The sequence below is a fragment of the Pygocentrus nattereri genome, chromosome 13, assembly GCF_015220715.1.
Source record: "Pygocentrus nattereri isolate fPygNat1 chromosome 13, fPygNat1.pri, whole genome shotgun sequence".
Taxonomy (NCBI): domain Eukaryota; kingdom Metazoa; phylum Chordata; class Actinopteri; order Characiformes; family Serrasalmidae; genus Pygocentrus; species Pygocentrus nattereri.
In genome coordinates, this window is record NC_051223.1 from 7,158,191 (window position 1) to 7,181,109 (window position 22,919).

The 22,919-nt window shown below is 42.7% G+C and overlaps 2 long non-coding RNA genes and 2 other non-coding genes across 4 annotated transcripts; 1 reads left to right on the plus strand and 3 right to left on the minus strand.

The window, feature by feature from the left end:
• Positions 1-181: 181 nt before the first annotated feature.
• trnal-caa lies at positions 182-292 on the minus strand. Its single transcript has 2 exons — positions 255-292; positions 182-227 (listed from the first exon to the last, which is right to left on the minus strand). It is a non-coding gene; the product is annotated as a tRNA-Leu (tRNA).
• An 837-nt stretch (positions 293-1,129) lies between these two features.
• On the minus strand, positions 1,130-1,240 carry trnal-caa. Its single transcript has 2 exons — positions 1,203-1,240; positions 1,130-1,175 (listed from the first exon to the last, which is right to left on the minus strand). It is a non-coding gene; the product is annotated as a tRNA-Leu (tRNA).
• Positions 1,241-11,242: 10,002 nt separating this feature from the next.
• LOC108424684 lies at positions 11,243-13,067 on the minus strand. The gene is made up of 4 exons (XR_001857637.2): positions 12,935-13,067; positions 12,521-12,694; positions 11,871-11,979; positions 11,243-11,541 (listed from the first exon to the last, which is right to left on the minus strand). It is a non-coding gene; the product is annotated as an uncharacterized LOC108424684 (long non-coding RNA).
• A 43-nt stretch (positions 13,068-13,110) lies between these two features.
• On the plus strand, positions 13,111-19,249 carry LOC108424685. Its single transcript, XR_001857638.2, has 2 exons — positions 13,111-13,247; positions 17,796-19,249. It is a non-coding gene; the product is annotated as an uncharacterized LOC108424685 (long non-coding RNA).
• The last annotated feature ends 3,670 nt before the right edge of the window (positions 19,250-22,919 follow it).

The window sequence follows — 22,919 nt, forward strand, 5'->3', positions numbered from 1 at the left end:
TCTTTATCATATCTCCACAAAATTTATCATAAACAATATGTGAAGCTCTATCTCAGAGTGGAGATCCGAAAGTTCAGACTTGAAGCGTTGCATTGCTTGAAACCTTCAACTCGTGCTTTTACTTTTTTCATGACGAGTTTCTGTGGCTTTAGGACAAACTACTACCCCAAGTAAAAATAGTTGTCAGAAGTGGGATTTGAACCCACGCCTCCATCTGGAGACCAGAAGCCTCATCACTTAGGAAGGTAACGAACCTTGAGTCTGGCGCCTTAGACCGCTCGGCCATTCTGACACAAGGCACGAGGTTGGGTTTAGACTTTGATATCTGTGAATTCCTTATTTGTTTGACCAAACTGGGAATTCTGTCATACACCTACAACTTGAAGCTTACAGAATTTGTCTAATAACCCACTGATTCTGATTTCTAAAACCACTTTAATGATCTATCAGAATCCAAATGGGCGTGTTCATCGTTTTCCCACAACATTTGGGTTTGAAGCACGTAGAAACTAACTAAATCCAATAACTATTCCTCAACATCTGTAATGACCAAGAGCTTATCCTACTCATCAATATGAAGATGAGAAGGTTCAGGTTCCACAGCCGACATTGTTTCAAATATTTTAAGCATGCATTTAAACCTTTCTTGAAGTAATTCACTCAATTTCACACAGACTATTCCCTCATATGCAAAAACTTGTCAGTATGGGGATTTCAATCCATATCTCCCTGGGAAGACCAGTAATTTGGCACTTCATAGACAGTAGAACACTTTGGGTCTGGTCCTTTTGACTATTCAGCCATTCTGGCACACTGACCATCTTTCATTGTAAATTTTAACGTTTGAAAATTTCTCCATTATTCCCGAACAAAGAACCATGAAATCTTTGCTTGAACAAACTAGTATCATGTCCCACACCTGCTACTAGGAACCAAAAAACTCATGAATCTTTATCATATCTCCACAAAATTTATCATAAACAATATGTGAAGCTCTATCTCAGAGTGGAGATCAGAAAGTTCAGACTTGAAGCGTTGCATTGCTTGAAACCTTCAACTTGTGATTTTACTTTTTTCATGACGAGTTTCTGTGGCTTTAGGACAAACTACTACCCCAAGTAAAAACAGTGGTCAGAAGTGGGATTTGAACCCACGCCTCCATCTGGAGACCAGAAGCCTCATCACTTAGGAAGGTAACGAACCTTGAGTCTGGCGCCTTAGACCGCTCGGCCATTCTGACACAAGGCATATGCTTGGGTTTAGACTTTGATTTCTGTGAATTCCTTATTTGTTTGACCAAACTGGGAATTCTGTCATACACCTACAACTTGAAGCTTACAGAATTTGTCTAATAACCCACTGATTCTGATTTCTAAAACCACTTTAATGATCTATCAGAATCCAAATGGGCGTGTTCATCGTTTTCCCACAACATTTGGGTTTGAAGCACGTAGAAACTAACTAAATCCAATAACTTTTCCTCAACATCTGTAATGACCAAGAGCTTATCCTACTCATCAATATGAAGATGAGAAGGTTCAGGTTCCACAGCCGACATTGTTTCAAATATTTTAAGCATGCATTTAAACCTTTCTTGAAGTAATTCACTCAATTTCACACAGACTATTCCCTCATATGCAAAAACTTGTCAGTATGGGGATTTCAATCCATATCTCCCTGGGAAGACCAGTAATTTGGCACTTCATAGACAGTAGAACACTTTGGGTCTGGTCCTTTTGACTATTCAGCCATTCTGGCACACTGACCATCTTTCATTGTAAATTTTAACGTTTGAAAATTTCTCCATTATTCCCGAACAAAGAACCATGAAATCTTTGCTTGAACGAACTAATATCATGTCCCACACCTGCTACTAGGGACCCAGAGATATCAAACTTTATAAGTGCCTCTAATAGCGTACTAATTTTGGATCCAGAAAAGAAAAATACTGTTCTTTTTGACACCAAATGGATGTTCTCATTTGTTTTTTGTAATGCTTTGGTTTAAAGACGGAAAAAACTCATGAATCTTTATCATATCTCCACAAAATTGATCATAAACAATATTTGAAGCTCAAGAAAGTTCATACTTGAAGCGTTGCATTGCTTGATATGATAAGCATTTCTCAGCAAAGTCCATTTGGTGTCCATTCATATTTAGTTAGCCATTCTGCTTTAACCAACGTCAATGCTCTTTCAAGTCCCGTGTTTACATCGACTTTTGAAACTGTGAATGAATATATTACAAAGGTGAACAAAAGCAAATAATTACATACCGTGTGCACCTTCTGACCAGAAATTTAGGAGTCATTACAATTTTAATGTCGAACTGGAGCTCTTCTTTGGCCAAACACTGCGCACAGCTCCTCCCTACATACACTGCTCAAAAAAATAAAGGGAACACTTAAACAACACAATATAACTTCAAGTAAATCAAACTTCTATGTAATCAAACTGTCCACTTAGGAAGGAACACTGATTCACAATCAATTTCACATGCTGTTGTGCAAATGGAACAGACAACAGGTGGAAATTATTGGCAATTAGCAAGACACACTCAATAAAGGAGTGGTTCTGCAGGTCACCTCCGCCTTTGTGCAAGGAGGAACAAGAGGAGCACTGCCAGAGCCCTGCAAACTGACCTCCAGCAGGCCACAAATGTGCATGTGTCTGCACAACGGTTAGAAACCGACTCCATGAGGATGGTATGAGGGCCCGACATCCACAGTTGGGGGTTGTGCTCACAGCCCAACACAGTGCAGGACGCTTGGCATTTGCTAGAGAACACCAGGATTGGCAAATTCGCCACTGATGCCCTGTGCTCTTCACAGATGAAAGCAGGTTCACACTGAGCAGATGTGACAGAGTCTGGAGACGCTGTGGAGAGCGATCTGCTGCCTGCAACATCCTTCCGCATGAGCGGTTTGGCAGTGAGTCAGTAATGGTGTGGGGTGGCATTTCTTTGGAGGGCCGCACAGCCCTCCATGTGCTCGCCAGAGGTAGCCTGACTGCCATTAGGTACCAAGATGAGATCCTCAGACCCCTTGTGAGACCATATGCTGGTGCGGTTGGCCCTGGGTTCCTCCTAATGCAGGACAATGCTAGACCTCATATGGCTGGAGTGTCAGCAGTTCCTGTCAGATGAAGGCATTGAAGCTATGGACTGGCCCACTCGTTCCCCAGACCTGAATCCGATTGAGTACATCTGGGACATCATGTCTCGCTCCATCCACCAACGCCACGTTGCACCACAGACTGTCCAGGAGTTGGCGGATGCTTTAGTCCAGGTCTGGGAGGAGACCCGTCCGGAGACCATCCGCCACCTCATCAGGAGCATGCCCAGGCGTTGTAGGGAGGTCAAACAGGCACATGAAGGCCACACACAATACTGAGCCTCATTTTGACTTGTTTTAAGGACATTACATCAAAGTTGGATCAGCCTGTAGTGTGTTTTTCCACTTTAATTTTGTGTGTGACTCCAAATCCAGGCCTCCATTGGTTAATAAATTTGATTTCCATTTTTTTTTTGTGATTTTGTTGTCAGCACATTCAGCTTTGTACAGAACAAAGTATTCAATTAGAATACTTCAGTCATTCAGATCTAGGATGTGTTGAGTGTTCCCTTTATTATTTTTTTTGAGCAGTGCATTTTCCTCCCACAACCAGTCGGCCAGTCGACCACAGCTTATTGCCCATTCAGTGCAGCTCATTGGTTTGAACAGTAGGGGCCGCTATTACTCCTAACATTGACAGACCCAATGTCATCATTGAAAAATATGATTACAATATAATTGTCCAACACCACATACGACAATAAACAAACTATTTCTCTGAAAAGGTGTTTCAATACATTAAGAAAACAATGCAATATCGTATGACCGCTACAGTAAGTCATTTATAATTATTGCTCATTTTCACCAGCAAGTAATGGACTAAAGATTGTAGAGAGAAAGCAGTACAAAGTTAAAAGCGTACAAGTGAAATACTAAGTTGGTTTCAGTCCTCAAACTGCTGCTAAAAAATAAAATAAAAACCTGCAGCCACACCAAGCCCTTTGTTGATAAGACACCCCGTGCTAAATGTTTGCCGCTCGTCCACGTTCACAAGTCCCTCAATGGACTGGCTTTGTTTACACCGGCAGGATTTAACTCGAGCACGTGACCACTCGGACCAATCAGACGTGGACAGCGCGAGCCCTGACCTTTCAGAAAGAGAAGCATCGAGTGCTTCCACGCTGCAAAAGGACAATGTTTTGTCGGTCCATGTCTAAGCCAAGGTATGGCTAAGCCTCTGGTCGCTCTACAGGTACATGGTCCTTTCATTCCACCTCACCATACCTTCCAGGAGGCATGTCTGGGGAGGACAGCACTGGCACAACTGCCTAGAAAACAAAGCAAACCAATCTCTCTCACACACAAACACTCAATTTTTTACTTTTACGCCACTATATTTCCAAGTCAAGTATCTTCCTTTTTACTACACTACTTTAGGTGAAATCTGGGGTTCCTTTTGGTTTGTGTGCGTATAAAGACGCAACACGTCAAAACGAAAGAAGCGCGAAGCAAGAACACCAATCAGGGCACAGTGCGCACTTTGTTTCGAGCTTGTTTTGACCTGTTGGTCATACCGACCCAGTGCAAGCATACGGTTTAACGTCAGTGCAGCAGCGTCAAATTTTGGGAGTGTCTATTCCAACATAATTGATGGAACTAACCCAACTTTGTGTAAATAGACCACAATATAGAAATACGTACACATATGCAGTTGCGACTGGCATGTGTCTTTTTTCTGAATTTATACAAACACTATTTCATAGCCTTTGAAGAAAGTCTTCATTAAAATTAGACTTGAAACCAAGTTGTAAATAAATCTTACACTGAAACTTAAAAAGTTATTTCGCCGCCACTTGGTTCTACCGAATGGAAATTGTTTGCCTTCAGTGTTTTGTGCTTATGATCATTTTAACACACGATGTCAGACTAATTAATGACATTCTATTAAAAGACAGCATTTTTGCCTCACAGCACGAAGGTCCCCGGTTCGAATCCCGGGCGGGCCCTTTCTGTGTGGAGTTTACTACGGGCTCTTTTCTCCCCCAAAGGTTAATTTCTTCCAAAATATACAGACAGGCAGATGTAAAATAATCCAGGTATCAGCCACTGATCGTGGAGCGAGTGGCAGAAGCAGCAGCTGCTCACCTCTAACCGCCGGATTTGGAAATTTGACCAGTTACCTGGATGCAACATGGGGGGACAGCCAATAGCAATACCACAGCGCAGTGGCATAGCAACAGTGGGAAAAGAGAGAAAAATAAAGAAAAGTGTGCAGTGTGATAATGCATGCGTTATCATTTATTTCAAAATGATAATGTTGAATAATAATAATGTTGAACCACGCGAATACAAGCGGCCGAAATGAGTTTCCTCCGCAGGGTGTCTGGACTCTCCCTTAGAGATAGGGTGAGAAGTTCGGTTGGGGACTTGGAGTAGAGCCGCTGCTTCTTCACATCGAGAGGAGTCAGCTGAGGTGGTTCAGGCATATAGTTAGGATGCCTCCTTGACGCCTCCCTCGGGAGGTGTCACAGGCAAGTCCACCTGGGAGGAGACCCCGGGGAAGACCCAGGACACGCTTGCGTGACTATATCGCCCAGCTGGCCTGGGAGCGCCTCGGAATCCCCCTTGGAGAGCTAGTGGAAGTGGCTGGGGAAAGGGAGGTCTGTGCCTCATTGCTTAAAATGCTGCCCCCTGCGACCCAAACCCCGGAGAAGCGGAAGGGAAGCGGCTTAGAAAATGGATGGATGGATGGATGGATGGATGGATGGATGGATGGATGTTGAACCACATAATAATGTGGTACTTGAGTGACACGTGTCTTAGTGCGTGCCGTGGCCCGATGGTTCAGTGGATAGCACTGTCACCTCACAGCAAGAAGGACCTGGGTTTCACTGTGAACATGGTACCTTCTGGGTGTTGCTTGCGTGTTCTCCCTCTGCTTGTTCTGGGAACTTTTCATAGTACAGAGACATTCACATTTGATGAATTGAGTATTCTAAATTGCTCATGGGTTTGAATGTGTGTGTGTGTGCGTGTGTGTGTGTGAGTGTGTGTATGTGTGCATTTGCTCTGTGACAGACTACTTCCCTGCCTTCCACACCTTGCATGCTGGGATACATTCCAGTTCTCTCAAACCTTTTTCTCTACATCATTTGATAAGACCATCTGATTTCTACGTACATAACACTGATCGGATAACCTAACAAACACTTTTAGCTGCTTGTTTGCCACATGAGTGATTTTTTCAATGTGATGAATGCATTGTGGGAGTCTGAGTGTGTAAAGATGTGTTTTTTGCTCATCTCTCTTCATCACTTTCTCTGTAAAGCACTGTTGTGCTTAAAGCGCTATATCAATTAAAGTTGACTTGATTTAACTGCATTTAAGCAAAAATGTCAATATTTTTTATTCACAATTTGCAGAATGTGGAAATCATAGCCTTGTCATTTTCAGTTTTCTGAACAGTAGAGAAAAGCCTATTCCAGTTTAATGTAACACAATGAATAGAAGTGATTTGTAACATCTTCATGAATGTATGAAAATTAACCCACTTCTAGGCCCAATCCCATTTCTTCTTTTTACCCTTACCGCTTGTTTTCGAGTGTAACCCTCCCTCTTGAAACTGAATTACAAGGGGTAATGGTTGAAACCTTCCCCCTATGAAATGGGACAATCCTTCAAAAACCGCAAACGTCATCAGTTCTCATCAGCGACTTTTACGTAAACAGACGAGACGAGGTTTTCTGGCCATTTCCAATAGGCCGCCTCCAGCTGTGGTGATCTCACTTGTGTGTCACATGACACGGTGAGGTGAATCATATTTAAAATAGCCTGGAAAAACAATCAGGCTTTTGAACATAGGAAAAATTTACATTTATGTGTCTCTTTGGTCGCTTGTGCAGCCATCTTGCCCATGATTCGCATAGCATTCTGGGAATTTTCTCATAACAATCTGTTTGTAGTGCGCCTCTGAAAAATTTCTGTTTGAAGGACAACGTACCCCTAACGCTACACCCTACCCCTCCATCTCAACAACAATCGGGACAACCCTACCCCTAGACGTGAACACGTAAAACGGAGGTGTAGGGTGTGTTAGGGGCAAAGGCTGAAATGGGAATTGGGCCTTTGTGTTTTCTTGCGCAGTGATCTTTGCTTTTTCAGCTATGTGCTCACTGCTGATCTTGTTTTACCGTCACCAAGCCGGAAGTGATAAGAAGTTCCCACTAAATCACATATGGCGATAACTTTCTGCTTCGCTGCTCTTTTGACATTGAAACTTTTAAGCATGTTGCTGCTCTAAAGGACTTCAAACCCATCATTCTTGCTTCTACTACTTTGTGCCTGGACTATTGAAATGCCTTGTTTTTCCGACTTTGCCTTTTCCCATTTTACTATTGTCAGATTCATTGGCATTTATGGGCTTAAACTCACCGTGACATCACTGACTGGTTGATGTACAACCCCAATTCCAATGAATTTGGGATGTTGTGTAAAACATAAATAAAAACACAATATGATGATTTGCAAATCCTTTTCAACCTATATTCAATTGAATACACTACAAAGGCAAGATATTTAATGTTCAAATGGATAAACTTTATTGTCTTTTGCAAATATTCACTCATTTTGAATTTGATGCCTGCAACACGTTCCAAAGAAGTTGGGACAGGGGCGTGTTTACCACTGTGTTACATCATCTTTCCTTTTAACAACACTCAATAAGCGTTTGGGAACTGAGGACACTAATTGTTGAAGCTTTGTAGGTGGAATTCTTTCCCATTCTTGCTTGATGTACAACTTCAGTTGCTCAACAGTCCTGGGTCTCTGTTGTCGTATTTTGTACTTCATAATGCGCCACACATTTTCAATGGGAAACAGGTCTGGACTGCAGGCAGGCCAGTCTAGTCCCCACACTCTTTTACTACAAAGCCACGCTGTTGTAACACATGCAGAATGTGGCTTGGCGTTGTCTTGCTGAAATAAGCAGGCACGTCTCTGAAAAAGATGGCAGCATATGTACCTTTCAGCAATAATGGTGCCTTCACAGATGTGCAAGTTACCCATGCCATGGGCACCAACACACCCCCATACCATCAGAGATGCTGGCTTTTGAACTTTGCGCTGAAAACAATCTGGACAGTCCTTTTCCTCTTTGGCCCGGAGGACACGACGTACACGATTTCCATTATTTGCTCACAGTTGTTCACAAAGTGGTGAACTTCGCTCCCCATCCTTGCTTGTGAACGACTGAGCCTTTCAGGGATGCTCCCTTTATACCCAATCATGACACTCACCCGTTTCCAATTAACCTGTTCACCTGTGGAATGTTCCAAACAGGTGTTTTTGAGCATTCCTCAACTTTCCCAGTCTTTTGTTGCCCCTGTCCCCACTTCTTGGGAATGTGTAGCAGGCATCAAATTCAAAATGACTGAATATTTGCAAAAAACAATAGTTTATCCGTTTGAACATTAAATATCTTGTCTTTGTAGTGTATTCTATTGAATATAGGATGAAAAGGATTTGCAAATCATCGTATTGTGTTTTTATTTGTTTTACACAACGTCCCAACTTCTTTGGAATTGGGGTTTTAACAGTGGATGATATACCAGTTGAAATTCTGGAATACCTGTCGAAATTCTGGAATTCCAGAATACCAGTTGAAATTCCAGAATTTAAACAGGTATTGGAGAATTTCAACTGGTATTCCAGAACTTCAACCGGCATTCCGGAACTCTGGAACTTTGTAGCAAGAAACAATAACAACAAATGAAGTTACTATGAATTGACCAGTTTAAAAAGAGATTAGTTCAGCAGGGAGGACGCCACAAGTTTTGATTCAAGTTTTTCATCATAAACATTCTCACTTTGCAGACATTTTTTATACAACCGTTAACACTTTCACATACAATATGTACTGGCATTATAAGCGGATTTGCTACTCAAACATCCACAAATAGCAGTCAAATATACCAAAGACAATACTGTATATTTTAATGGGGGAGGGAAAAATGAAGTTTTACTAACAGTGGATGATATACCAGTTGAAATTCCGGAATACCGGTTGAAATTCTGGAATACAGTTGAAATTCCAGAATTCCAGTTGAAATCCCAGAATTCCGCAATACCCAGTGAAATTCTGGAATTTCAACTGGTATTTCGGAATTCCTGAATTTCAACCAGCATTCCGGAATTTCAACTGGTATTCCTGAATTCCAGAACTTCAACTGGTCAAGAGCACTCTGAACTTTTGTATCCTCTCTGTGCTTCAGCCCGAGTCTCCTCCAGAGTCTTCAACACTCCTGCTACCTCCTATAAGCCTATGTAGCAAGAAACAATAACAGCAAATTTACTATAAATTGACCAATTTAAAATAAGATCAGTTCAGCAGGGATGAATGCCACAAGTTTTGATTCAAGTTTTTCCTCATAAACATTCTCATTTTGCAGACATATTCTTTTACACCCGTTAACACTTTCACATAAAATATATACTGGCATTATAAACAGACTTGCTACTCAAAGATCCACAAATAGTACTCAAATATGCCAAAGACAATACTGTATATTCCAGAACTTCAACCAGCATTCAGGAATTCCAGAACCTCAACCGGCATTCCGGAATTCCAGAACCTCAACTGGCACTCTGGAATTCCGAAACCTCAAACGGAATTCCCGGAATCTCAACCGGCATTCTGGAACTTCAATCGGCATTCTGGAATTTCAACTGGTATTCCGGAATTCCAGAACTTCAACTGGTCAAGAGGACTGAATTCCGGAATACCCGTTGAAGTTCCGGGATTCCAGAATGCCAGTTGAAGTTCTGGAATTCCAGAATTCCAGTTGAAATGCAGGAATACAATTTGAAATTCCAGAATACCAGTTGAAGTTCCAGAATTCCAGAATACCAGTTGAAATTCAAGAATAATCTTTTACCACCATCCACAACATCCACAAATAGCACTCGAATATCCCAAAGACAATACTGTATATTTTAATGGGGGAGGGAAAAAATGAAGTTTTACTAACAGTGGATGATATACCAGTTGAAATTCCAGAATACCAGTTGAAATTCCGGAATACCGATGGAAATTCCAGAATAAAAAAAACCCAGTGAAACCGGCATTCCGGAACTCCAACCGGCATTCCGGAACGTCAACTGGCATTCCGAAATTCCGAAACTCCAACCGGAACTCCGGAACTCCAACCGGCATTCCGGAACGCCAACCGACATTCCGGAACTCCGTAACGTCAACCTGCATTCCGGAACTCCGTAACGTCAACCTGCATTCCGGAACTCCGTAACGTCAACCTGCATTCCGGAACTCCGTAACGTCAACCGGCATTCCGGAACTCCGTAACGTCAACCGGCACTCCGGAACTCCGTAACGTCAACCGGCATTCCGAAATTCCGAAACTCCAACCGGCATTCCGGAATGTCAACCGGCATTCCAAAATTCCGGATCGCCAACCGGCATTCCGGAACTCCAGAACGTCAACCGGCATTCAGGAATTCCGTAACTTCAACCGCCATTCAGGAATTTCAACTAGTATTGCTGAATTCTTCAACACTCCTGCTACCTCCTTTAAGCCCATGTAGCAAGAAACAATAACAACAAATTTACTATGATTTGATCAATTGAAAATGAGATCAGTTCAGCAGGGAGGAATGCCACAAGTTTTTCCTCAAACATTCTCACGTTGCAGACATATTCTTTTACACCACCATACATTTACCTCTTCTATTCGGGCATTTAAACAGCATACTGTGATATTTTCACTTATTTTGGCTCTTTACTGTACTTTGTCCCTCTGGGATTAATAAAGCCATCTGTCTAGCCCACTCTAACGTAACATGGCCCTCTGCAGGCAACAGTGGCCTGGAAGCAGCGTCCTTTGACCAGTCCTGTGCTGAGAATCATCCACCACCCAGTCTATACCCGTTCTATGTGGGTCCTGACCATTGAAGATCAGAATGAAAGGGGGGTAACAAATTGTGCAGAGAAACAGATCAATTACAGTCTGTAATTGCACAACAACAAAGTGTACCTATATGATAAGCATACTTGACAAAAATTGACAAGGAGTGTGGATACAAGGTTGGTGTACTGAGCCAAGTGGCCGGTTGGCGTATGGTGAAGCCAAGCGGAATTCCTCACAGCAACAGCGAGACAAAGAAAACAAACTACACATCTTTAATAAATGCACAGTGTTTATTTAGCAATACAAAGCAAACACACTACAAGACAGTGCAGCCAAAGGTAAAAATACTGAGCATGCGTTTATAATGACGTGTATAGCCGTGAATACTTAGCTGAATGCTGGAGCGTCCAGATCACGTCCAGAGTGATAACCACTCGTACTTTGCAGCAGGCGTACGCTGTGAAAGGACAGCACCATCTCTGGTCGCTCTACAGGTACATGGTCCTTTCATTCCGCCTCACCAAGCCTTCCAGCAGGCATGTCTGGGGTGGACAACATTGGCACAACTGCCTAGAAAACAAAGCAAACCAATCTCTCTCACACAAACATCATCCTTTTTTATTTATAAAGAAATACTAAAGGCTAATAATTACATAAGGTGACATTTGAAACACAGATGCTGAAAATTTCATCATTTAGACTTGATGTTTCTTTTCACCGACAAGTGACTGACAAATACTGTAGATGAAAAAGTCGTAAAGTGAAAACCGTGCAAGTAAAACGACAAGCACTCTTGTAACCCGAGAGACAAGCTCTTGTACATTAAGTTAAAGGAAGTACTGGCTAAAAAAAACAAAAAAAAAGCACACTCCTAAAATAAGAGATATCAAACCACAAACCAGTTAAAAGACATAATCTGTGGTACGTGTCCTCTCTCTCCTTTCAGGCATCTTGAAGGCCTCCTTTAAAGACTTGGGCTCGTCCCCAATAACACTAGCCAGAGGCCCTCTATATGACCGATGGCAAAATCGGGAACCACGTGTGAATGGAGAGACCGGAAGAGGGACAGAGTGAGAGAGACAGACAGACACACACACACACACACACACAAAAAACAAACAAACACACAAACAAAAAAATTAATTATTATAACCTATTTACAGCTATTTCAACAACTCATTTTGCTCTCTTTCTTTTCCTTCTAGGTTCTCATAGATTGCAGTTCCTCCGGTTAAAGTAAGTACTAAGGAGTTTTATTCCCTATTTAGAAAATAGTAATATTCATTTCTTCTGTTTAAGTTTCTCTTTAGATTAAAATCACCTTCTCAGTTATTTAACCCAAAATAACCAACAAAAAATATATAAATTCAACCACCAAGAACAAAACCAACAATGATCACTAACAGCAATCATCAAGATAGAAAAAAACAGACACGTTTCCAATTACAAAGAGTCAATAATCAGCAGTTTCAGAAATAAAACAGAATTCTCCTCCTCAGCGTCTCTTTTATCAAGATCTATTCACTTCAATATCAAGAGACAGTCCTACCACTCAGCGGGCGAGCAGACAGAGGAAGAGCCCAGCTCCAGCTCCAGCTCCAGCGGTTGGCTCTCAAATGTGGGCTCGGCGCGCCATCTAGCGTCCATTCGGTGCACTGGCTACGTGCAGCCGAACGATGATAAACAAAGTTCTCGAAGGATTCAACCAGACCAAAAAACCGACCTGTTTATAAAAACAGCGCTTTGTTATCTCTACACAGTCATGTTTCAATGAAGAAATTCACATTATATTTTCATTTCTTTATACAAACACATGCACATATTAGTTTAGCTTAACTCAAGCCGTGCATTGTACTGCATTCGATAGCATTGGATTAGCTTTAGCGTTAGCACGGCCCGTGGTCGAATGTAGTTAGGCTTATTTGGCTTATTTTCATCAAAAATAGATATACGTGTATCTCACCGAATCCAATCCTGTATATTTATATTTCGTCGTTGTAAGACTGTAGACAGCCGCGCGTTCTGACTCGGAGTCTACGGTGACTCGAGTCTTCGGTGACTCTGGACCAATCGCCTTCAGGTCCGCTACCGCCGTGTGTAAGTCTAGACTAATCGCGATGTCGGATGCTCGGGCGCTGCCGCCGTGTGAGGCTAGACCAGCGTCGGGTCGATGCACGGGCCCTGCCGCTGTCGGGTCGATGCTCGGGCGCTGCCGCCGTGGGCGTGTTTAGCGTTTCTCTGTGACAGAAGTGACCCGTTGGTGACGGGGCATTGAGGTAAGACGCGAGAAGCCATGTTTACTAGAAGAGCAGTTATTTTTCGGAGTTCAAGTCAAACACGACGTTTAAATGAAAGCGTTATTAGAGGAGTTGTGTTGACGTTAGCTGGCTAACCTTGCCGCTAGTTAGTGTCCCTTCGCCTACCGGAGGTCTTTTAAATGCTTCTGCCCACTACGGCAACGTTTCTGTCGATATCCATCCTGTCTTGTGTTAGCTAACCTAGCTAAATGGGTCGAATCACACAGCTTAACGTATTTGAGCAATAAAGATGTTGCCCCAGCTGTCCGGGGGTTTCACGGTGCAGAATCTCAGAATCAGAATCAAGCTTTATTGGCCAGGACTGCTTACGATTAAATCTAAAATACAACAAAATAAAACCTGCATTCCTACCATCACTCACACACACACACACACACACACACACACACACACACACACACACACACAGTCATACCTGTAAAACTTGCAATGTGCAAAGTATGAGTCTGAAGTTAAAGTGCTGAGTGCAGCAGCAGTTAAAGGGTGTATAATGGCAGAGAAAGGAATCAGTGGGGTGACAGAGAGATCAGTGGGGTAATATGGCAGGTAAGTGGAGTAACAGTCAGATAAGTGGAGTAACAGTCAGATAAGTGGGGTAATATGGCAGGTAAGTGGAGTAACAGTCAGATAAGTGGAGTAACAGTCAGATAAGTGGGGTAATATGGCAGGTAAGTGGAGTAACAGTCAGATAAGTGGGGTAATATGGCAGGTAAGTGGAGTAACAGTCAGATAAGTGGGGTAATATGGCAGGTAAGTGGAGTAATATGGCAGGTAAGTGGAGTAACAGTCAGATAAGTGGGGTAATATGGCAGGTAAGTGGAGTAACAGTCAAATAAGTGGAGTAACAGTCAGATAAGTGGGGTAATATGGCAGGTAAGTGGAGTAATATGGCAGGTAAGTGGGGTAATATGGCAGGTGAGTGGAGTAACAGTCAGAAAAGTGGGGTAATATGGTAGGTGAGTGGAGTAACAGTCAGGTAAGTGGAGTACTATGGCAGGTGAGTGGAGTAACAGTCAGGTAAGTTGGGTAATATGGCAGGTAAGTGGAGTAATATGGCAGGTAAGTGGAGTAATATGGCAGGTGAGTGGAGTAACAGTCAGGTAAGTGGGGTAATATGGCAGGTGAGTGGAGTAACAGTCAGGTAAGTGGGGTAATATGGCAGGTGAGTGGAGTAACAGTCAGGTAAGTGGGGTAATATGGCAAGTGAGTGGAGTAACAGTCAGGTAAGTGGGGTAACAGTCAGGTAAGTGGGGTAATATGGCAGGTGAGTGGAGTAACAGTCAGGTAAGTGGGATAATATGGCAGGTGAGTGGAGTAACAGTCAGGTAAGTGGGGTAATATGGCAAGTGAGTGGAGTACCAGTCAGGTAAGTGGGGTAATAAGGCAGGTGAGTGGAGTAACAGTCAGGTAAGTGGGGTAATATGGCAGGTGAGTGGAGTAACAGATACGTGGAGTAATATGGCAGGTGAGTGGAGTAATATGGCAAGTGAGTGGAGTAACATTCAGATAAGTGGGGTAATATGGCAGGTGAGTGGAGTAACAGTCAGATAAGTGGGGTAATATGGCAGGTGAGTGGAGTAACAGTCAGATAAGTGGAGTAATATGGCAGGTGAGTGGAGTAACAGTCAGGTAAGTGGAGTAATATGGCAGGTGAGTGGAGTAACAGTCAGGTAAGTTGGGTAATATGGCAGGTGAGTGGAGTAACAGGTAAGTGGAGTAATATGGCAGGTGAGTGGAGTAACAGTCAGGTAAGTGGAGTAATATGGCAGGTGAGTGGAGTAACAGTCAGGTAAGTGGGGTAATATGGCAGGTGAGTGGAGTAACAGTCAGGTAAGTGGGGTAATATGGCAGGTGAGTGGAGTAACAGTCAGGTAAGTGGGGTAATATGGCAGGTGAGTGGAGTAACAGTCAGATAAGTGGAGTAATATGGCAGGTGAGTGGAGTAACAGTCAGGTAAGTGGGGTAATATGGCAGGTGAGTGGAGTAACAGTCAGGTAAGTGGGGTAATATGGCAGGTGAGTGGAGTAACAGTCAGGTAAGTGGAGTAATATGGCAAGTGAGTGGAGTAACATTCAGATAAGTGGGGTAATATGGCAGGTGAGTGGAGTAACAGTCAGGTAAGTGGGGTAATATGGCAGGTGAGTGGAGTAACAGTCAGGTAAGTGGGGTAATATGGCAGGTGAGTGGAGTAACAGTCAGGTAAGTGGGGTAATATGGCAGGTGAGTGGAGTAACAGTCAGATAAGTGGAGTAATATGGCAGGTGAGTGGAGTAACAGTCAGGTAAGTGGGGTAATATGGCAGGTGAGTGGAGTAACAGTCAGGTAAGTGGGGTAATATGGCAGGTGAGTGGAGTAACAGTCAGGTAAGTGGGGTAATATGGCAAGTGAGTGGAGTAACAGTCAGGTAAGTGGGGTAACAGTCAGGTAAGTGGGGTAATATGGCAGGTGAGTGGAGTAACAGTCAGGTAAGTGGGATAATATGGCAAGTGAGTGGAGTACCAGTCAGGTAAGTGGGGTAATAAGGCAGGTGAGTGGAGTAACAGTCAGGTAAGTGGGGTAATATGGCAGGTGAGTGGAGTAACAGATACGTGGAGTAATATGGCAGGTGAGTGGAGTAATATGGCAAGTGAGTGGAGTAACATTCAGATAAGTGGGGTAATATGGCAGGTGAGTGGAGTAACAGTCAGGTAAGTTGTGTAATATGGCAGGTAAGTGGAGTAATATGGCAGGTAAGTGGAGTAACAGTCAGATAAGTGGGGTAATATGGCAGGTGAGTGGAGTAACAGTCAGATAAGTGGAGTAATATGGCAGGTAAGTGGAGTAACAGTCAGATAAGTGGAGTAATATGGCAGGTGAGTGGAGTAATATGGCAAGTGAGTGGAGTAACATTCAGATAAGTGGGGTAATATGGCAGGTGAGTGGAGTAACAGTCAGGTAAGTTGTGTAATATGGCAGGTAAGTGGAGTAATATGGCAGGTAAGTGGAGTAACAGTCAGATAAGTGGGGTAATATGGCAGGTGAGTGGAGTAACAGTCAGGTAAGTGGAGTAATATGGCAGGTAAGTGGAGTAACAGTCAGATAAGTGGGGTAATATGGCAGGTGAGTGGAGTAACAGTCAGATAAGTGGGGTAATATGGCATGTGAGTGGAGTAACAGTCAGATAAGTGGGGTAATATGGCAGGTGAGTGGAGTAACAGTCAGGTAAGTGGTGTAATATGGCAGGTGAGTGGGGTAACAGTCAGATAAGTGGAGTAATATGACAGGTGAGTGGAGTAACAGTCAGATACGTGGAGTAACAGTCAGATAAGTGGAGTAATATGGCAAGTGAGTGGAGTAACAGTCAGATAAGTGGGGTAATATGGCAGGTGAGTGGAGTAACAGTCAGGTAAGAGGGATAATATGGCAGGTGAGTGGAGTAACAGTCAGGTAAGTGGGGTAATATGGCAGGTGAGTGGAGTAACAGTCAGATAAGTGGAGTAATATGGCAAGTGAGTGGAGTAACAGTCAGATACATGGAGTAATATGGCAGGTGAGTGGAGTAACAGTCAGGTAAGAGGGATAATATGGCAGGTGAGTGGAGTAACAGTCAGATAAGTGGAGTAATATGGCAAGTGAGTGGAGTAACAGTCAGATACATGGAGTAATATGGCAGGTGAGTGGAGTAACAGTCAGGTAAGTGGGGTAATATGGCAGGTGAGTGGAGTAACAGTCAGGTAAGTGGGGTAATATGGTAGGTGAGTGGAGTAACAGTCAGGTAAGTGGGGTAATATGGCAGGTGAGTGGAGTAACAGTCAGGTAAGTGGGATAATATGGCAGGTGAGTGGAGTAACAGTCAGGTAAGTGGGGTAATATGGCAGGTGAGTGGAGTACCAGTCAGGTAAGTGGGGTAATAAGGCAGGTGAGTGGAGTAACAGTCAGGTAAGTGGGGTAATATGGCAGGTGAGTGGAGTAACAGTCAGATACGTGGACTAATATGGCAGGTGAGTGGAGTAACAGTCAGATAAATGGAGTAATATGGCAGGTGAGTGGAGTAACAGTCAGGTAAGTGGGGTAATATGGCAGGTGAGTGGAGTAACAGTCAGGTAAGTGGGGTAATATGGCAGGTGAGTGGAGTAACAGTCAGGTAAGTGGGGTAATATGGCAGGTGAGTGGAGTAACAGTCAGGTAAGTGGGGTAATATGGCAGGTGAGTGGAGTAACAGTCAGATAAGTGGGACATTGTCAACGATGGACCCAGTCCAGAGGAGGAGGTGGTTCACCCTAAGCAGCCCGAGCCAGGTGAAGTTGACGAGGCGTATTATAGTGACGTGGAGGCACATGGCGATGCACTGGATGCAGACTAGCCTCACATCACACTCACTAGCGACGAAACCTCCACTGTTCACCCTCAGGCCTTTGTGAGTAGCTGTGTGTCTGCTAAAATTTTACACAGTGCAAGGACTACTACAAAAAATATATATATGTATGCATTTATACTTACCCAATCCGTATGGCGTTTTGTTAACAGGAGGATGCCTGCAGTCCAAACCCTCTTCCTGACTTTCAAAAGCTGGAAATGTTCTGCTCTTTGCTGGTGGAGATTGGCCTGACAGAGGACAATCTGTCACCACTGAGCAGAGGAACAGTCCTTGAAGCCTGGAGTGCAGTGGAAGAGCATGACACGCAGCCACAGCGTTTTAACCAGTTGTACAGAACACACTGGAGCAATGCCCTCTATTGCCGCAGGAAAAGGGATGGTCTTGTTGATGCTGCTGTGATGCACAGGGTGAAGATGGCCAAGCGTTACACACCAGCACAGCAGCACATCAGTGCCCAGAACAACAGGTTGATGTACACACTGGTGAAACTGTTGTGGTTACGATCACCTCAAGGGTCTCGCACCAGCCCTGAAAAGAGGGCCATCCTGAAGGTGTACGAGCGAATCCCGCATCAGATATCGGTGGAAGATCCAGTCCTGTGCAAGGCCTCTACCAAAAATTAACATCAAGTCTGTGCAGGACTTCATCCAAGAGAGGTCCTCAACCTGCATGCCACAAAACAGCCAGCCGCAATCACAAATGAGTTGTGAGTAAGCTGTACTGTAATTTGTTTGTAAATACGTGAATGTATGGTTCCATGGTAAATACTGTATTCATTTCATTCATGACCTCTCATTCTAAGTCATGTTCAGTGATACCTTTCAAATGGTCTAAACCAGGGGTATCAGATTCAACCAGTAAATCTCATCACATCTGTGAGCCAGAGAAGATCTTTTTTTAATTAGTGTTGTGCTATAACCCGAACTGGCCATTGTTTATTTAAATATGCAGAGTAACAGACGCTTGCAGTAAACCTTGAAATATTCAAAATGTAAATGTCCCTAGGAGCTCTGTCTTTTAAACCTACCTATCTGCTTGGTCTATACACCTATCATCCTTTCTTTGCTGCAAGGTCATTAAATTACATTACTTTTGTGGGCCCCCACGACCCTGACGGAGAAGCGGCTTAGAAAATGGATGGATGGATGGATGGATGGATGGATGGATGGATACTTTTGTGGGCCAGGTATGTTTGTGTGGTGGGCCTTGTGTTTGACATATAGGGTCTAAACTATAGTGCTGTGTTGTGTTGTCAGTAGTTTATTTAATAAGACTATCTGTGAATGAGTGCATCTCATTGAACCGATTGTAAATGTTTTAGTGATACTTTATAGTTTTTCTACGCTTCCCCAGATAATGCACTTTATTCAATAACATGGTTGGTAGTACAGTAACAGTTGTTCTGTAGAAGCACCTGTGTCTAGCTCATCTTTTTTTTTTATTATTATTATTTTCTATTATTTTCCTTTTTTTTTGCCTGTATCCCTGTTGCCATTCGGATGATACTTCCTTAACTATGTTAATTCTTTTCATTTGTAATGAGGTGTGTTTTTAAAACATTTTCAGTGTTTTGTTTTACAAATAAAGAGATCAGAAACAGTAATACCAAGCATGTGCATTCTTTTTAGATCACTTTGGGACACAAATTTAAATATAGTGTTCTTACTTAATGTAAGTAACTTGAGCGAAACCTTTTTCTTTAGCTGTCTTTTTAATGTTAAAACGCAATCAAAATCAGATTCAGAATTTATTTACCAAGTACAAGAAACATTTTTGGTTGCAAGTGTCAACATAAAACGACATTCGTCGTTAAAGTTCATTAAAAAGTGCAATTGTGTATACAGCGCAAGTAACATACAGATGGTAAGGTTAAATTTCACTGAATCCTACACATGCACATGTATATTTAAACACTGACCAGTCATGACCGTCACACAGATAACGTGAATATACCATATCTAATGAAACACATAATACACATATAATATGGGATATAAGATATTGGAATATCTAACACAAGTATGCTCAGTATAAACAAGACAGTGCCTTCCTGATCCCTGGGGAAATTGCATTGCCATAAAAACAATCGTACCACAGTGAATTTCAACACTCAACCAAGTAAATAACAGAATACAGTTACATGAAGACACTGTTACATTAACAAAGAAGAGCAGCGACAACTGTAAAGAGAAAAAAGCCAAAAACAGAGAGTGAACTATGTCAACACAATCCAGAACCACCGCCAAAGCCTGGTCATCTGTAGTATATAGTACAGTATCAGTACTCTGGTCATTTATATTTCTGTCTCACTGTTGCTGATGAGCCCCACAAATGTATCCTCTGGATAGGGCAAGATGGAGGCAGATGATCCGCTGTGGCAGCCGAAAGAAGAAGAAGAAGAAGATGATCATAATGATCTTAATTGTCTTGTATTTTATTTGTAAGTACTTTGTAAAGCACTTTGTGAGTCACTCTGGAAAAGTGCTATATAAAGTTTTACTTACTTACACACTTTGCACGCTTTGCACTACTATTCAGCGCACCCCCCCTATTCAGCGCACCCCCAGGGTGTAATTCACCCCGAAGTGCTCCTTTCGACGGCAACATTACTGGCAACATCTAATATGGGACAGCTCAGGTTCAGCCACTTATGGCAAGTGATAGACCGTTTTAACCTTTACTTTGTGGACCAAGCCTTAAGCTTTGTGCATCAACGGTAGGCGATTTGTAAAAGCATGTTCTCAAGTTAAAAATACTTCATCTCAGGGTTTCTCCCAGTTTCCCTTAACAACATAAATCGGGAAGTCTCTCTTCCTCTCTCTCCGTCTGGAAAGGTGGAGTTAACGGCCACTCGAAGCTGATGAGCTATATTAATCTCACCCGTTCTTCTGAGTATTTGAATTATTTACTTTCTTTTTTTTCCCCCAAGATAATTACAAATAATTAAATTTCCACTTTAGTGACTCTTTCGTGTCACTTCAGAAATAAATTATTATATTTTTATTCTTCATGGTTCCACTCGTCTCAGTGTCATTATTTTAACCATATAAGACGTGGGTCACAACACACAGAGGTCTAAGGGTGTATTTCAACTGAAAAACATAGGTAGGCAATTTGTATGTTTTCCCCACTATGTGCTCGCTCAACCAAGACATGTTCAGTTTACCTGCTTTTGCTTCTGTAGTTTTGCGCTCGAGCTACGAAGCAATTATAGCGAACGCGTAACAGAAGCTTAGACACTTCTGTAGAAAGAAAAACGCCAATTACTATTACTTTTATTATGAGCAAGAAAAAGGTTGTAGCTCACTATACAAACGATGTTTCTTTCAATAGAAAGAAATGCCAAAAGTGAACTCTAACATGAGATAAACATATTTAGCATGCTGATGCTGAAAAGTGAGTAATTTGTGCTTATTGGTCATTTTCACCAGCAAGTAATGGACAAAAGGTTGTAGATAGAAAGCAGGACAAAGTTAAAAGCGTGCATGCCAAATACCATGACTGAAGCTCTTCTAGAACAAGAGACAAGTTCTTGTAAACCATGTTAAAGATGGTACTGCTGAAATACCTAAAAAACAAAAGACAGTTAAGTGATACTTTTTAATCCCACCTCCGCATTTAACCCATCCCAGTGAAACACCACATACACTAGGGGGCAATAAGCACACTTGTCCAGAGCAGTAGGCAGCCCTATCCATGGCACCCAGGGAGCAATTGGGAGTTGGGTGTCTTGCTCAAGGACACCTCAGTCATGGACTGTAGGTGTTGGGGATCGAAGCAGCAACCTTATGGTCACAGGGCCAGTTCCCTAACCTCCAGCCCATGACTTTGCATTATGACAATTTGAAGGGATGACTTTGACTTTGGGATTTACCACTATCGTGTCCTTAGTAACCTTACATAGAAAAGTGTCGAGACACGTGTGGGTTTACTATTCCTGTTGGATATGTATAAATTGGCCATATTTGTGTAGTAGACATCGTCATCATTGGTTCTCGTCACTGCTGGAAAACAATCCAAGTTGCTGATTTTTTTTCTTGCGTTTCAAAATCTCAGCATTCGCAAATCTGTGGGCTCCAACATACGCTCTGTGGTGTCAGCTGCACCTCTCAGATGTACGTTAACTGTAACGGAAGGTACAGAGGTACGTTCCAGAGGACAATTTGGGAGAGGGTGGGGGAGGCGTTAACGAAGGACAAAAGTCAAGTCAGGCAGGTTGTGGTTGCCCACGTGTGTGTACCATTTATGCAGACCCTCAAAATAGTTTTGATACCTCTATGATGGCGATGATCAGGTCTCTTGTTTACATCTCATAAAACACTATTCAAGCACCATAAACTCACCTCAAAAGCGGGTCGGCTGTGCGTTTCGTGCCGAAGACATGCTCTGGCTGAAGTTGCTATGGAGGTAGATGCTCTTGAAGGAGATGAGCAGGTGGATAGGCTGTGAATAAACAGATATAGTCAAGAGGACAAGGGGGGAGAAAAATCACCCACCACCCAGCCTATACCCGTTCTATGTGGGTCCTGACCGTTGAAGATCAGAATGAAAGGGGGGTAACAAATTGTGCAGAGAAACTGATCAATTACAGTCTGTAATTGCACAACAACAAAGTGCACCTATATGATAAGCATACTTGACAAAAATTGAGAAGGAGTGTAGATACAAGGTTGGTGTACTGAGCCAAGCGGCCGGTTGGCGAGACAAAGAAAACAAACTACACGTCTTTAATAAATGCACAGTGTTTATTTAGCAATACAAAGCAAACACACTACAAGACAGTGCAGCCAAAGGTAAAAATACTGAGCATGCGTTTATAATGACGTGTATAGCCGTGAATAATTAGCTGAACGCTGGAGCGTCCAGATCACGTCCAGAGTGATAACCACTCGTACACCGCTTTGCAGCAGGCGTACGCTGTGAAAGGACAGCACCAACTCTGGTCGCTCTACAGGTACATGGTCCTTTCATTCCGCCTCACCAAGCCTTCCAGGAGGCATGTCTCATCAATATGAAGATGAGAAGGTTCAGGTTCCACAGCCGACATTGTTTCAAATATTTTAAGCATACATTTAAACCTTTCTTGAAGTAATTCAGTCAATTTCACACAGACTATTCCCACATATACATAAACTTGTCAGTAGGGGGATTTCAATCCATATCTCCCTGGGAAGACCAGTAATTTGGCACTTCATAGACAGTAGAACACTTTGGGTCTGGTCCTTTTGACTATTCAGCCATTCTGGCACACTGACCATCTATCATTTTAAATT